Below are 12,500 nucleotides of genomic sequence, written 5' to 3'. Positions count from 1 at the left end.
CAATTTTAATATTAACAAAAGTATAAAGAATAAGATTTTAAATGGATTAACACACAAAACATTGAGTGTCAACTCATCTATGCATTTTGTTTTACTTAGGTGGCATAGTAGTTTGGTTTTTGAATCCTGTTTCATATGCTGTTTAGTTCTGGGACCTGAAGGAAAGTCTCATTTAATTTTTTACAGCCCAAGTCTACACTTCTGTAAAATAGGGATTTACAGCACCAACTTCACAATATGATTGTAAAGACCAACTGAAGTAATCTAGAATGTCCTAAAAGTCTCACTGCACTAAGACTTTTGGGACACTCTGTACACAGCAAGTATAATTACAAACTTTAAAGCAATTTGTAAATAGTGAGTTGAAAAAGGGGAGTGAAAGCAGCCTGCATTGGCTTCAGAAAACCAAAGAGCTCTTTTACTGTGGAAAATCACATGAAAGCAAAGGCCCATCACCAAAGTACTAATATTTTACAGTTGTTGTTCTAGTGGCTATGAGATATAAAATGCCAATGAAAGCCTCCAGAATGCTGGATAGATCTCTTATGGCTAGTGTTTTACTAGAACATGGACCAAGTACACACAGAATGGGTTATGATATGCCTCACTTGGGAAGAATTCCTGAATTAATGAGATTACAGGTCTTTTAATGGTGTTATTATTATTAGTTATTATCATCAAGAAATGCCAGAGTTGAACATTTTCTTCAAGGTCACCTAGTCTAACCAACCAGTACCTGAACTGGGATCCCTTCTACATAGCCTGAAATTGCTAAGTAGTCTTCAATGAAAGATTTCTAGTGAAGGAGCATCCATAACTTCCCAAAACAACCCCATTCCATTTTAGCACTAATTGCTAGAAATTATTTCATTACATTAAATGTAAATCTTCCTTTCTGCAATTTCTAATTCTACAAATCTAAAGTCAATAAGAAGTCTACTCCCCTTTAAGTATGGCAGCCCTTAAAATGTATGCAAAAGGCTACCATATCTCTCTGAGACATCTTTGAGCTTAGCATTCTCAGATCCTTTACTTGATTCTCAGAGAGTATGACCTTCAGTTAGCTTACTGTCATGGCCTGTGCCTTTCAATGCACTAGAGAGCTTGAGAAAATATTTCCAAAAACATGATACGCAAAATGGAAGATAATCCTCCAGGTGTGGCTCTTCCAGGACACAGTGGAGTGGGACATGGCCCATATTTCACTTTTATTTCAGTTTTCATCATAAAACAAGACACAAATTCTGAGCATTGAAGTACTTCTATACAACCAAAAAAATATAAAAGGGGAAAAAAGAAAAGGAATCCCCATTTTCTTGGTACCAAATGTACATACCAAGAGAACTCATGAACAAAAGCATTAAAAGGAGTTTTTGAAAGGATTGGAGAGAGAGAAATTCAGGAAAGAGATATGCTCAAAGTGTTTCTTAACTCACTACCACTAACAACAACCAAGCTATTCTGTGCTATAAAATACAAAGACATTGGTACTCATGTCATATCCCCAGGGACACTTCTCTCCTCACCCCCTACCCTTTCAAACAAAACAAAACACTTTTGGACAATGTAACTGCAGGAGGTCCATCAATAGTCAGTGGACATGGAGGATTAATTTTGTTCCTTCATATTTACAGAATAGAAAGATTTTTTTAACAAGTTATATATAAACATCCTTTAAAAATTCCTGTTAAAACAATATACCTCCTGTATTCATTCAAACAGGGTAAATTTATTGGGAATGGGGTAACACACTGTCTGCCTCTCAAGCATTTAATATACTCTTCATACACTTGTTGGCAAATAGGTTGCTTTATTTAAGCAGACTGCTATCAACAGGAACATAAATGCCTTTGACAACCATAGAAAAGCTTATTGTCCAATCAATGACAGAACACAGTCAAAGGGGTAGCTCATTTCCAATTAAGATGTGTGCCCCCTGGGAACACCCAACAGCTAAGTAAAGCCAGACACACTTCTCCTTTTCGTTAATGAGTTTATACAAACACTATGCTGGGCTCAAAGAGGAAAAAGGAAAACAGCCCCTAGTACTTTTTAAATGAGTAAGACCATCATATCCAAGTGTTTACAGTTTAGCACAATAAAGATCAATATTTCTTAAACATAGTACAGTAGGGAAGAGCTTAAAAATATTTCATTTTCAAATCTCACAGAACTTCAAATTAAGTGCAGCTGGTACTTTATCTCATTTGGCAACTTTGCCCCATCTCTCCCTAAATAAAATAATAATAACATATATATATATATATATATATATATATATATTTTTTTTTTTTTTAAAAGGCTGTGACTTATTTTGTTAAGTGGTTAGAAATTCATGCCTGGAAGCCCTAAGAGAAAGAGACTGGATATTTCCCTCTTCCCATCACTTTGATGATGACATTTAGATATGGATCAGAATCTTTTATAAACAAAAGGAGAATGCCATATTAGGCTAGTTTAGTCATCTACTACAGTTAACACTCATAAGAGATGATGATTTAACTTTATCATATTGGAAGAGCCTGATATACATATATACATTAGGACATATTCTCTGTATATGTGTGTGTGTTTCAATATAAATACATTATCGCGATTATAAATTGATTTCAAGTAAGCCAAATGGCTGGTAAATTTCAACCACCACCAGCCTCTTGGTACAAGTCTTCCAACTTGAAGAAGATAAATTAATTGTAAATACATTTCCAATTTTTATGTAATTTACAAATTGACATTATTAAAATGAGAGGCCAAACGGCAAAATGGACAGAGTGCGTGCTTGGAATCAGTAAAACTTGGGCTTGAATGTCTCCTCTGACCTGAATAATTACATAACTTTGGTCATAAGCCACATAACTTCCAGGTGCTTCTGGAAACTCTCAATGATCTACCTATCATGTTACAGGGGGTAGGATGTACAAGTTACTTCAACAAGGTATTCTCTAACTATGCTGAGATGCTTCCACATTCATATGTGATTAAGACCCTTTCTAGTTTACAAAATATGTTAATCTAATTTTAAGGAGTGGAGATGATTCTTTATCTAAAAAAAAACCTCATCCCTCTCTCAAATATTTCGTAAAATCCCTGTTTTATACATTTTGAGAGGAGACCAGGGATTTCCTACAAATAGCAATGAGGTATTAAAAAAAAAGAAATTCAATAAACCACCTACATCTTTGTCACACATTAACATGAATTATAATAAAGCACACTACAACTACTGTATCATGTAAAAGGCATCATTGTTCACTTTCTGCATTCCAGGCAACCAAGAAATTCTTCTTTACTAATAGATTATTACAGCTCCAGTCCCAATTACATTCTTAGGATTCATCCTGGAGGTATTTTTAAGAAATTTAAGGACCCACCTTTATTAGTATGGGGAACCTAATGGGTCAAGTAATTATGTATCTGTTAAGAAGATAAGTATTCTTGTATTATTTCACAGAAAGAAATCAAAGCTAAAGTTTTGGTTCATAGGTTTAAATAGCTCGAGAGATATAAAGGACCTCAGAGGTTTTCTAGTCCAAGTTCTTAATTTTGCATATGAGGAAACTGAGTCCCAAGGAGGTTAAATAACTTGTCCAAGGTCACACAGACAGTGTCTGCTGAGATATTTGAAGCCAAGTCCTCTGACTCCAGAGCCAGAGCCAATTAATTATTTGCCAAGAATTTCTGAGGGAAACATGCAAATTACAGCCACCAGAAACAGAGGAAATTTATGGTTCTAGAAAACAACTATAATTAGAGGGAAAATCAAGTCACTAAGCATTTATTCATCTGTGCTACGGGCTGGGGGTAAAAAGAAACAAAAACAGCCACTCTTTCAAGGTGACAATGTAGTTAGTAATTAAGTAAGCCACAGATAGATATACAAGTAAACATATAAATGAAGTCATGAATAAATAATGACAGCTATTAACATTTATGTAGCTGGGGAGGAAGAGACTGATTCATCTTAGAATCTGCAAGAAAAGAGAAAGCCAGGATGACACACACCCTACATTTTGGTGAGAATAGATTTCAGCTGGTTCAGAGAAGACTAGCCCCATGGACTAAAATTCCACAAGGGAAGAAGTTGGTGGGAGAAAAAGGAAGAAAAAAAAGGGGTGATAAGGAGACTGATGTGAATGGGAAGGAACTCATTGTTCAATTCATATTAAAAACAAAACCAAAAACCATTTGGAGATGTATATATGACATAGAGGAGCATGTTAAGATAGCAGTGTGTGTGAAAAAAAGGTTCAGGTGCTTTAGTGGATTATAAGGTGAACACTTGTTAATGATATGAGAAATTAACAAAAAAATTAACTTGGCACTAATGAAGGAATGGTGTCCATAACATGAAAGTGATAGTACCACTTTATTCTTATGCAGATAACATATTCAGTTGCAGCCATCATATTTTAGAAAGAATGGTGCTTAATAAGTATTGGTTGAACTGATTAAAAAAACAACTTACCACATGCTGGGTACATCCGTAGTTCCTGATTTCATCAGTAGGGAATATCCCCCCACCAAAACAGAGTCTAAGCCTTTTCTGCTCTAATAAGTAATCTTAGCTTTGCTCCATCCCTATCTCTTCCCTTCTCCCACTCCTCTGAAAAAAAAGCACCACTCTGTGGTTAACCCTGCTGAAGAGTCTCTGAACTCAGATGAGCTGGTCCTTGGAGGACAGATATCCAATCTTTAACTGAACTCATAGAAGAAAGTTTTCCAACTTGGTAAGTTCTTCTAGAATTTGTGCTCTGTTTGCCAAAGCTTAGAAAATTCAGGGTCACTTCCCCATGAGCCACACTGAAATAGAACTTCAGTGGAGGAGCCTGCTGGGCACACTGCAGTATAAATCCTTCCACCCAGTGCAAGCTCTCAACTAGCAAATACCTCTTTCTCCCTTCATTTGGAGGGTCACAAAGTCTAACAGAATTAGCGTATTACAAAAAAAAACAAAAAAAGATTCACTAAAATGAGCTGATCATATGCTCTCATTTTATAGATGAGAAAAATGAGGACAGTTAAGTTACTTGGCCACAGGCTCTGAAGTTAGATTTTTATTATATATACTAAATTATCACTAAACAGAAAATTAAACAAGAATTTAGGTAAGTGCGATCACAGAATAACACTTAAAGATGATAGAGATATTGGAGATTATTTAGTTCAACCCCCTCAGTTTTACAAATGAGGGACTGAAAACCAGAAAAGTTGTAACCTGGATACTTTTTCTATAACTTTTTGGTATCAAAGCTAAGAACCTCATCTCCTGGGCTATCTCTGTTATCACCATATTTTTTACCTAAATTGTCCCTGCCCCTTTATGCCTAGAATAGGCAGCTGAAGGCATGGGGGCAAAGACCAGAGTGAAGGATATTTGGTCCCTTCCTCAGAATAGAGGTTCCAGGAAGAACTCACCAATGGGAAAAGGGGGTTGCAGGCACTTGTTTTTACTTTGTGCTATCAAAACACTTGTTTTTATACAACTGTGTCAATGGGTGAAAATTTTGTTTTCTTTTGGGGTTTTTTTTTCCATATTTAACTAAGGGAATAAAAATATAGCACATGGCTGATGTTAAAACTTGTAAAAGTTCAACACAAAAGAGTCTGTTCCGAATATCAGATGCCTGCATTTTTAGCCTATTTCTTTCCTCTCACCCTAATCCCAACTCCTCAACTCTCCACAATGTAAATGAGGCATTTCCATATGTTTTGGCTGTGAATAATTAAATAACAAACCTTCTACTTTCTGGCTACCACATTTTTGGCAATAGTTCCATTATGCAAGAAACAAAGGAGGGAGGGAAGTGATGTTGTGGGGGGCGGGGAGAGGGAGGGAAAGAGGTGGGGAGAGAAGAATGGGGGAGAGAGAGGCAGAGAGGGAGAGAGAGGGAAAGAGGCAATGAGGAAGAGAGGGAGAAAGGCAGAGAGGGAGAGAAGCAAAGAGAGAGAGAGGCAGAGAGGGAGAGAATAAGAACGTTCCAGACCAGGCTATGAAATTACACTAGTGGGTGGCAAGATTGCTTTGAGAAAATAAATTCTCTCAGTAAAGGGTAGTGAAATCTGTTATTGGCATCACTGAAGATCAGCAGTCTTAAAGCTTCTGAACTTGAGTGAAGTCTTCCATGCCTGTCCTGTTATTTGTGGCATTCGTAAATGGGGCCAAAACATGGCATTTCTGGAGGCCTCTCGGCTTAGAGGAATTTTTGCAATTGCTTAGCCTGCAGATTTCTACAGATGCCACACACCACTGCAATTCCATAAAACCACCATCAACTGTCTCTGTGTAGGCCCCTTTGACACTACAGTTATTGTGCACTTAGGAGAAGAGTGCCGGAAAGCTCACAATGGAATACACACACAGCTCGATCTTCAAGCTATGTATTCTACCCTAACTCAAAGCTATACTATACAAATATGAAAGGCCAAGGGGAGAAAGGTATGTGCAGAGCAAACAAAACAACTGAGACACTGTTATTCAGTCTGGAGGGGGAAAATTCAAATGGAACTGCACAGAGCAGGAAATATCAGGGCTTTTGAGAGAGTCTGACAACATTAATCCTACAATGGTCCTCCCCCTCCTACCAATCTGAGATCAGCACTGATTGTCCTGTGGTCTTCTTAAGCTCACACAAAGCAACCTTCCTCCATTTTCATTTTCAATAAAAAACCCTATTTGGAGAAGTCTGGATTTTCTTTTCTTCTTTTCAAAGTATATTTCCAGACACATAGTCCAGAAGCTTACCTAGTTTCTGGTCCACCTTTTTGTTATTGTTTTTTTTTTTTTTAAGTTCTCTCTCAACCTCCTTAAAAATGTGGAAATTATCATGTTTATAAAAATAGAACCAAATCATTTTAGAGCTGGAAGAGACCTTAGATACCATACAGTTTCTAGTATAACCTATTCATTATAGAGAGGAATTAAAGATACTAAGAAGTGTAGTAATTTACCCAACGATATACAATGGCTAGATTAGAACCCAGGTTTTATGACTGTCACCCAGTCCAATTCTTGCACCACCACATAATACTACTTCCTTATTATCACTACTACTACTACTATTATTATAATTTATTACTACTATTATCACATAATTATATTACTGTTAATGAATCAGAAGAATTTTTATATACTGGTATTTGGAGGATGTAGTAAAAGGGGAGGGAAAGGAAATACAGAAGAAAAGCTCACAGTTAATTTAAAGTTTCTACCAAGCTTTTAATAGTAACCAATATTTTTCCTCCATAGGATCTGAAGAATAAAGGACAGAATGGTGGGAAAATAGAATGTTGCCACACTGTTGATATGAAGTATCAACAATTCAATCTAAGATCCCAGGAATAAAAGTAAAAAGTGGTTATTATTAAAAGAACATAAATGCTAGAAAAAGAACATTCTGTCAATGGTTCCATCAAAGAAACTGCTCTATAATAACCTGAAATGAAAATATCATGTAGTTAGCAATTTGTATGCTTTTATAAGATGTCCCAAAAGTTTTAGTGTATTTTTAAGCCATTAAAGCACAGAACTGCACTAAGATTTGGGGGACATCCTGAACTTGAAGACACAAAATAGTTAGCAAGCATAATTAATAATATAAATGCCTGCTGTACAGAAAGTATATGCTTTTGGCCCATGCCATACTATAAATTATAGGGACAGTGGCTTCCATAGCTATCCAAGGCAGGACAGAACATTCATGGATAAAGAGGATTTTTTTTCTGTCTCCATCTACCAAAGCAAGAAGTTTAAACTCTCAGAGATTTTGAAAACTGGTCCCTGTAATGCGAATGTAAATTTTAAAGATCTTCCCTGCCCCTAGGCTAAAGTGCACCAGAAGCCTGGGGAGGGAGGCTTGTTTTTCAGTAGATACTTTTTGATTGGCCAGTGGGTCAATAAGGTTGTTACATTCTCTGAGCCAGGAGAAGGCTATATAAGCCCTGATGTGTAGCTTTGTTTTGGGACTCACTTTGAGAAATGTTCTGTGATTTGATCTGAATTCTGGGAAGCCGTTGTTGAGAGTCCCCCGGCTTTGAAAAACCCAGAATGTGGAAACCCAGATGTTGACTGGGTATGGATGTAATGGTTGGACAGTTTGGAAATCTGTCTACTTGATGTTTCTGTCTTGATAATTATGCCTGTATACTTTGAGGTTCAGGGTGCTGACCTTTTCTCCTGAACAAGGTAAACGATATATGTCTGACTGATTAAAGTAAGCTTGTTAACCCATTTTGAGTTGCTTTCCTTTAACAAAGCAGATCCAAGAACCTGTGGTAGCTGCAAACCCTGAGGACGCTTGGGGTGCTTGCTGCTACAGTCCCCAAAACCAGGAACCATAAACCTGCCTCCATCCTCATGAAGATACCACCACAGCAGAAAATCTGTAATTCTGAAGGCTGTCCACATGGCATGGTCATTTTTATAAAACAAGTGTTAGTTTTCCATTTCAGAGTATGCACAGTGCAAACACACACACACACACACACACACACACACACACACAATCTCAAAGCAAATCTCTTGTCTACAACCATAATTTTTGTAAAAACAGCTTTTTCAGGATTCTAAAAACCAGGATATTTTCTTTGAGGGTTTTCAAAGCTAGCTAGGTCAGTGTTGTATAAAAGAGAGAGGGAATGGGGGAAGGGAGCTGGGAAGGAGAAGGAGAAAGGGGAGACAGGAAGGAGGAAAGGAAGAGAAAAGAGGGAGAGGGAAGGAAGGGGGCAGGAATAAGAAAAGTGAAAGAGGAGATGGAGAGGACAAGGGAGAGGGAAAGGCAGAGGGAAGGAGAAAGGGGGAGGACAGGGAGTTAAAGCCACTGCTGAATACTGATGGGTCTCCTCCTGTACCCTACTCAGGTGCCTTTCAGAAGCTTCATAGATCTGCTTCCAGACACTTAACAGACTTCCCCTCACCTCAGTTCCACTCTGGAACTTTAGAATTAACCCAAAGATTCAGGGGTAGAGCGTGAAGAAACCTCAGCCAATCCTAAAAGCAATGCCAGCAATCCAGCTGGAAAAATTCTATACCCTTCGCTTTGCTCCCACAGGCATTATGAAATGCTAACTTAAAACACAATGGGTCTGGGACACTGTCCTACAATTACTAAACGATAAGTACTTACAATTCCAACAAGATTTAAGGGTTACAAAAGGATCCAGCTAACTCCAACTATCTCTTCTCAAATTATACTGAATTTGTGTATTTACATGTTGTAGGCTGTAAACCCCAGCAATTTGTTATTTTATCAAGTACCAACACTATATACTAGGTACTAGGGATGCAAAAAAAAAAAAAAAAAACAATGAAATAGTCTCTGCCTTCAAGGATCTTACATTCTATCTGCTTAATTAGTCTATTACACTTCAATTAAAGCTTAAACCTGCATTAAGACTTCTGGGAAGGGGCGGCCACGTGGCTCAGCGAGTAAGAGCACCGGTTCCAGTGTTGGGACGACCTGGAGATCGAATCCCGGGCTCAGACACTCAGCACCATACCTAGAAATAACTGGCCGTGTAACCTTGAGCAAGTTACTTAACCCCAATTGCTTAAAAAAAAAAAAAAAAAGACTTCTGGGAAACCATGAGCATACACAAGATAACAGGTTAAGGAAAGGCTAACTGAGGAAATAAGGAAAGGGCTAGTTGCAGGAAGTGGAACATAGGTTTGGAGAGCGCCAGGGAAATGAAGAAGGATTATCTTCCTTAATAGCAGAAAATGTCCTTTATTTTTATCTTTATAACCTCAGTGTCTTTTTTTTTTTTTAAGTATCAGGAGTTTAATGAGTGCCAAATGAATTGAGTAAAGCAACTGGTATACAGACTAGTTTCTGACCTTGGGCAAAGTACTTAAGCTCTGAGCCTCAGCTCCCATTTCTGTAAAATAGGGGTGATAATAACTGCAGCATCTAACTCATAAGATTGTTCTGAATTGAGCATTTTGTAAACCATGAAGTACCCTACTAATAGTAATTATATTATAGCACTAAGACTATAACAACTCAAGAAGAAAAAGATAACATATTTCTCTACTGACTACTTGAAACTATAATGTGAGGTTCAGATGCTATAAAAAGACCAACTACCTCATTAATTAGTATAAATAATAGTCTTATAGATGAATATCAAATTAGTCATGCTCTGATATTCCCACTCATTTTTAATAATAGTAGAATTATTGGATTAGCATTCATTATTCAAACCCAACCTCAATCTTTTATGTCAAAAATGCATACGTACCATATATGTACATATGCATACACCTACACATAAGGAACAAGATCATTTGATTTTGATTCAGTAAAGCTTTAAGGAATAAAAAACACATCCTGTCACTTTTAATCCATATCAATTGTTCAGCCGTATATAAAATTTGTTTCTGCAGGCTTCCTTTAAATGTCTTTTGTAATAAAAGTTTAATTGGAATAGCAATGCAGTATCGGAAGAAGTTCAGAATATTCATCTGTTTAAAGTAAATGATGGCTAGTAGGCTACCAGCAGTGTGCAACATTGAAATTATTCAAATTTTAACTTTAACGTAAATTAATTATTACTGCAAAAACACAATTATACCTTCAAGTCCTTATTTTAAAACTAAAAAAAATATATATTCAAAAGTGTGTGTATGGGAACTTCTTTCTATCCTTGCCCCCTCAATCTGTATTATCACCAAAATGTAAATGGCCCCAAACATGAAGAGAAATTCAAGAGAATTTAACGAAGTGTATTTATGCGGAAAATGTTTATGTATGTTTAAAGAGCATAAAAATGTTGATTTTTTATTCAAAAGAGATTTTGTAAATAACAATTTGCCCAGTTAGAATAAAATTTAAAATCTGGGTCCTCGAGTCATCATATTACTAATAAAATGATAGGACAATATCACTGATGTGCATTCAAGGCAAAAACTTTAGTCTTAAGTAAAATCATTCTTGATAAATCATAATTACTTTATTTTTTGTTTGTTTGTTTTGCTTTTTGGAGGGCAATTGGGATTAAGTGACTAGCCCAAGGTCACACAGCTAATTTTTGTGTCAAATGTCTGAGGCCGGATTTGAACTCAGGTCCTCCTGACTCCAGGGCCAGTGCTCTACTCACTGCACCACCTAGCCGCCCTATCATAATTACTTTAAAACGAAATAGCTGGTTATTCCAACTTCAATCTCTTCCCCTTGCCCATCCCCCAATCCATCTTTCACACTAATAGATTTGATCATATCAAGGCACTTAAAATATTTCAACAGCTTCCCATTACCCATCAAAGCTGAGGCTCCTCACACTGGCAATTAAGGCTCTCTACCATCTTGCACCAACCTACCTGTCCATGCTTTGCCACAGATTACTCTCTGCAAATTACACATTCTGACCCAAGTAGGTGAACTGCCATTCACAAAGGGTTCTTAAAACTATGCAGACTTTTTAAACTTCTATTAATGTTATTAATTCTTCAATTAAGTCCTACTCATTGTACTCCTCATGATATAGATGTGATCCTGGATTCTCTTGCTTTCTCTGAGATCATGACTGCCATGGCCCTTTTGGCCTGGGAGCACTAAATTCTGACTATAATATTCCTGAGAGTTTTCCTCTTGGGGTTTCTTTTAGATGGTGAACAGTGAATTACTTCTATTTCAACTTTTCCCTCTGGCTCTAAGATAGCATGGCATTTCTCATTTCTCATTTCTTGAAATATGATGTATAGGCTCCTTTTTTAAAACTTCACCATTTCAGGTAGTCCAGTGACTCAAACTGTCTCTCCCTGATCTATTTTCAGAGCAATTGTTTTCCCTACAAAACATTTCACATTTTCTTTATTTTTTCAGGCTTTTGACTTTGTTTTATTATTTCTTGATGTATCATGGAATCTTTAGCTTCTGTTTGGCCAATTCTAATTTCCAAGAAGTTACTTTCTTTAGTAAGATTTTATACCTTTTTTTACCATGCTATTAATTAACTTTTCCAGTTCTTTCCTCTACTGCTCTCAATTTTTTTTTAATCACTTTAGCTCTTTTAACTTCTCTAAGAATTCTTATTGAGCCTGTATCGAATTTGCATTTTTCTTTGAGGTTTTGCTTATAGGTTTTTCAAAGTCATTGTCTTCTGAGTTTGAGTCTGAACTTCCTGGTCATCATAGCATCTCATTGTGGTTGGGTTCTTTTTCTGTTTGCATATTTGCTTATTTCTTAACTTTGGACTTCTTGTCCATGTTGGGCTCTCTCTCTTCATTTCAGGGAGAAGGAGAGTGTCCTTCATATACTAGGTCCTTCGTATTTAAAGCACTCTACTCATTCTTTTTTTTTTTTTGAGGGGGGAAGGTAGGGCAATTGGGATTATGTGACTTGCCCAAGGTCACATGGCTAGTTTTTTGTGTTACGTGTCTGAGGCAGGATTTGAACTCAGGTCCTCCTGTCTCCAGGGTGGGTTGGTACTCTACTCACTGTGCCACCTAGCCACCCCAACTCTGCTCATTCTCATTCTCTCTCTCTCTCTCTCTCTCTCTCTCT

The 12,500-nt window shown here is 36.9% G+C and overlaps 1 protein-coding gene across 1 annotated transcript in view; it reads right to left on the bottom strand.

Annotated features, from left to right (window-relative positions):
• Window positions 1-12,500, bottom strand: part of EPB41L2 (erythrocyte membrane protein band 4.1 like 2) — a 280,886-nt gene that overhangs the window by 125,224 nt on the left and 143,162 nt on the right. The window lies entirely within an intron of this gene.

This window comes from Petaurus breviceps, unplaced genomic scaffold, assembly GCF_028583685.1.
Source record: "Petaurus breviceps papuanus isolate PSGF00001 unplaced genomic scaffold, PetGlider_PUasm1.0 90977, whole genome shotgun sequence".
Taxonomy (NCBI): domain Eukaryota; kingdom Metazoa; phylum Chordata; class Mammalia; order Diprotodontia; family Petauridae; genus Petaurus; species Petaurus breviceps.
This window is presented reverse-complemented; position numbering and strand designations above follow the sequence as displayed.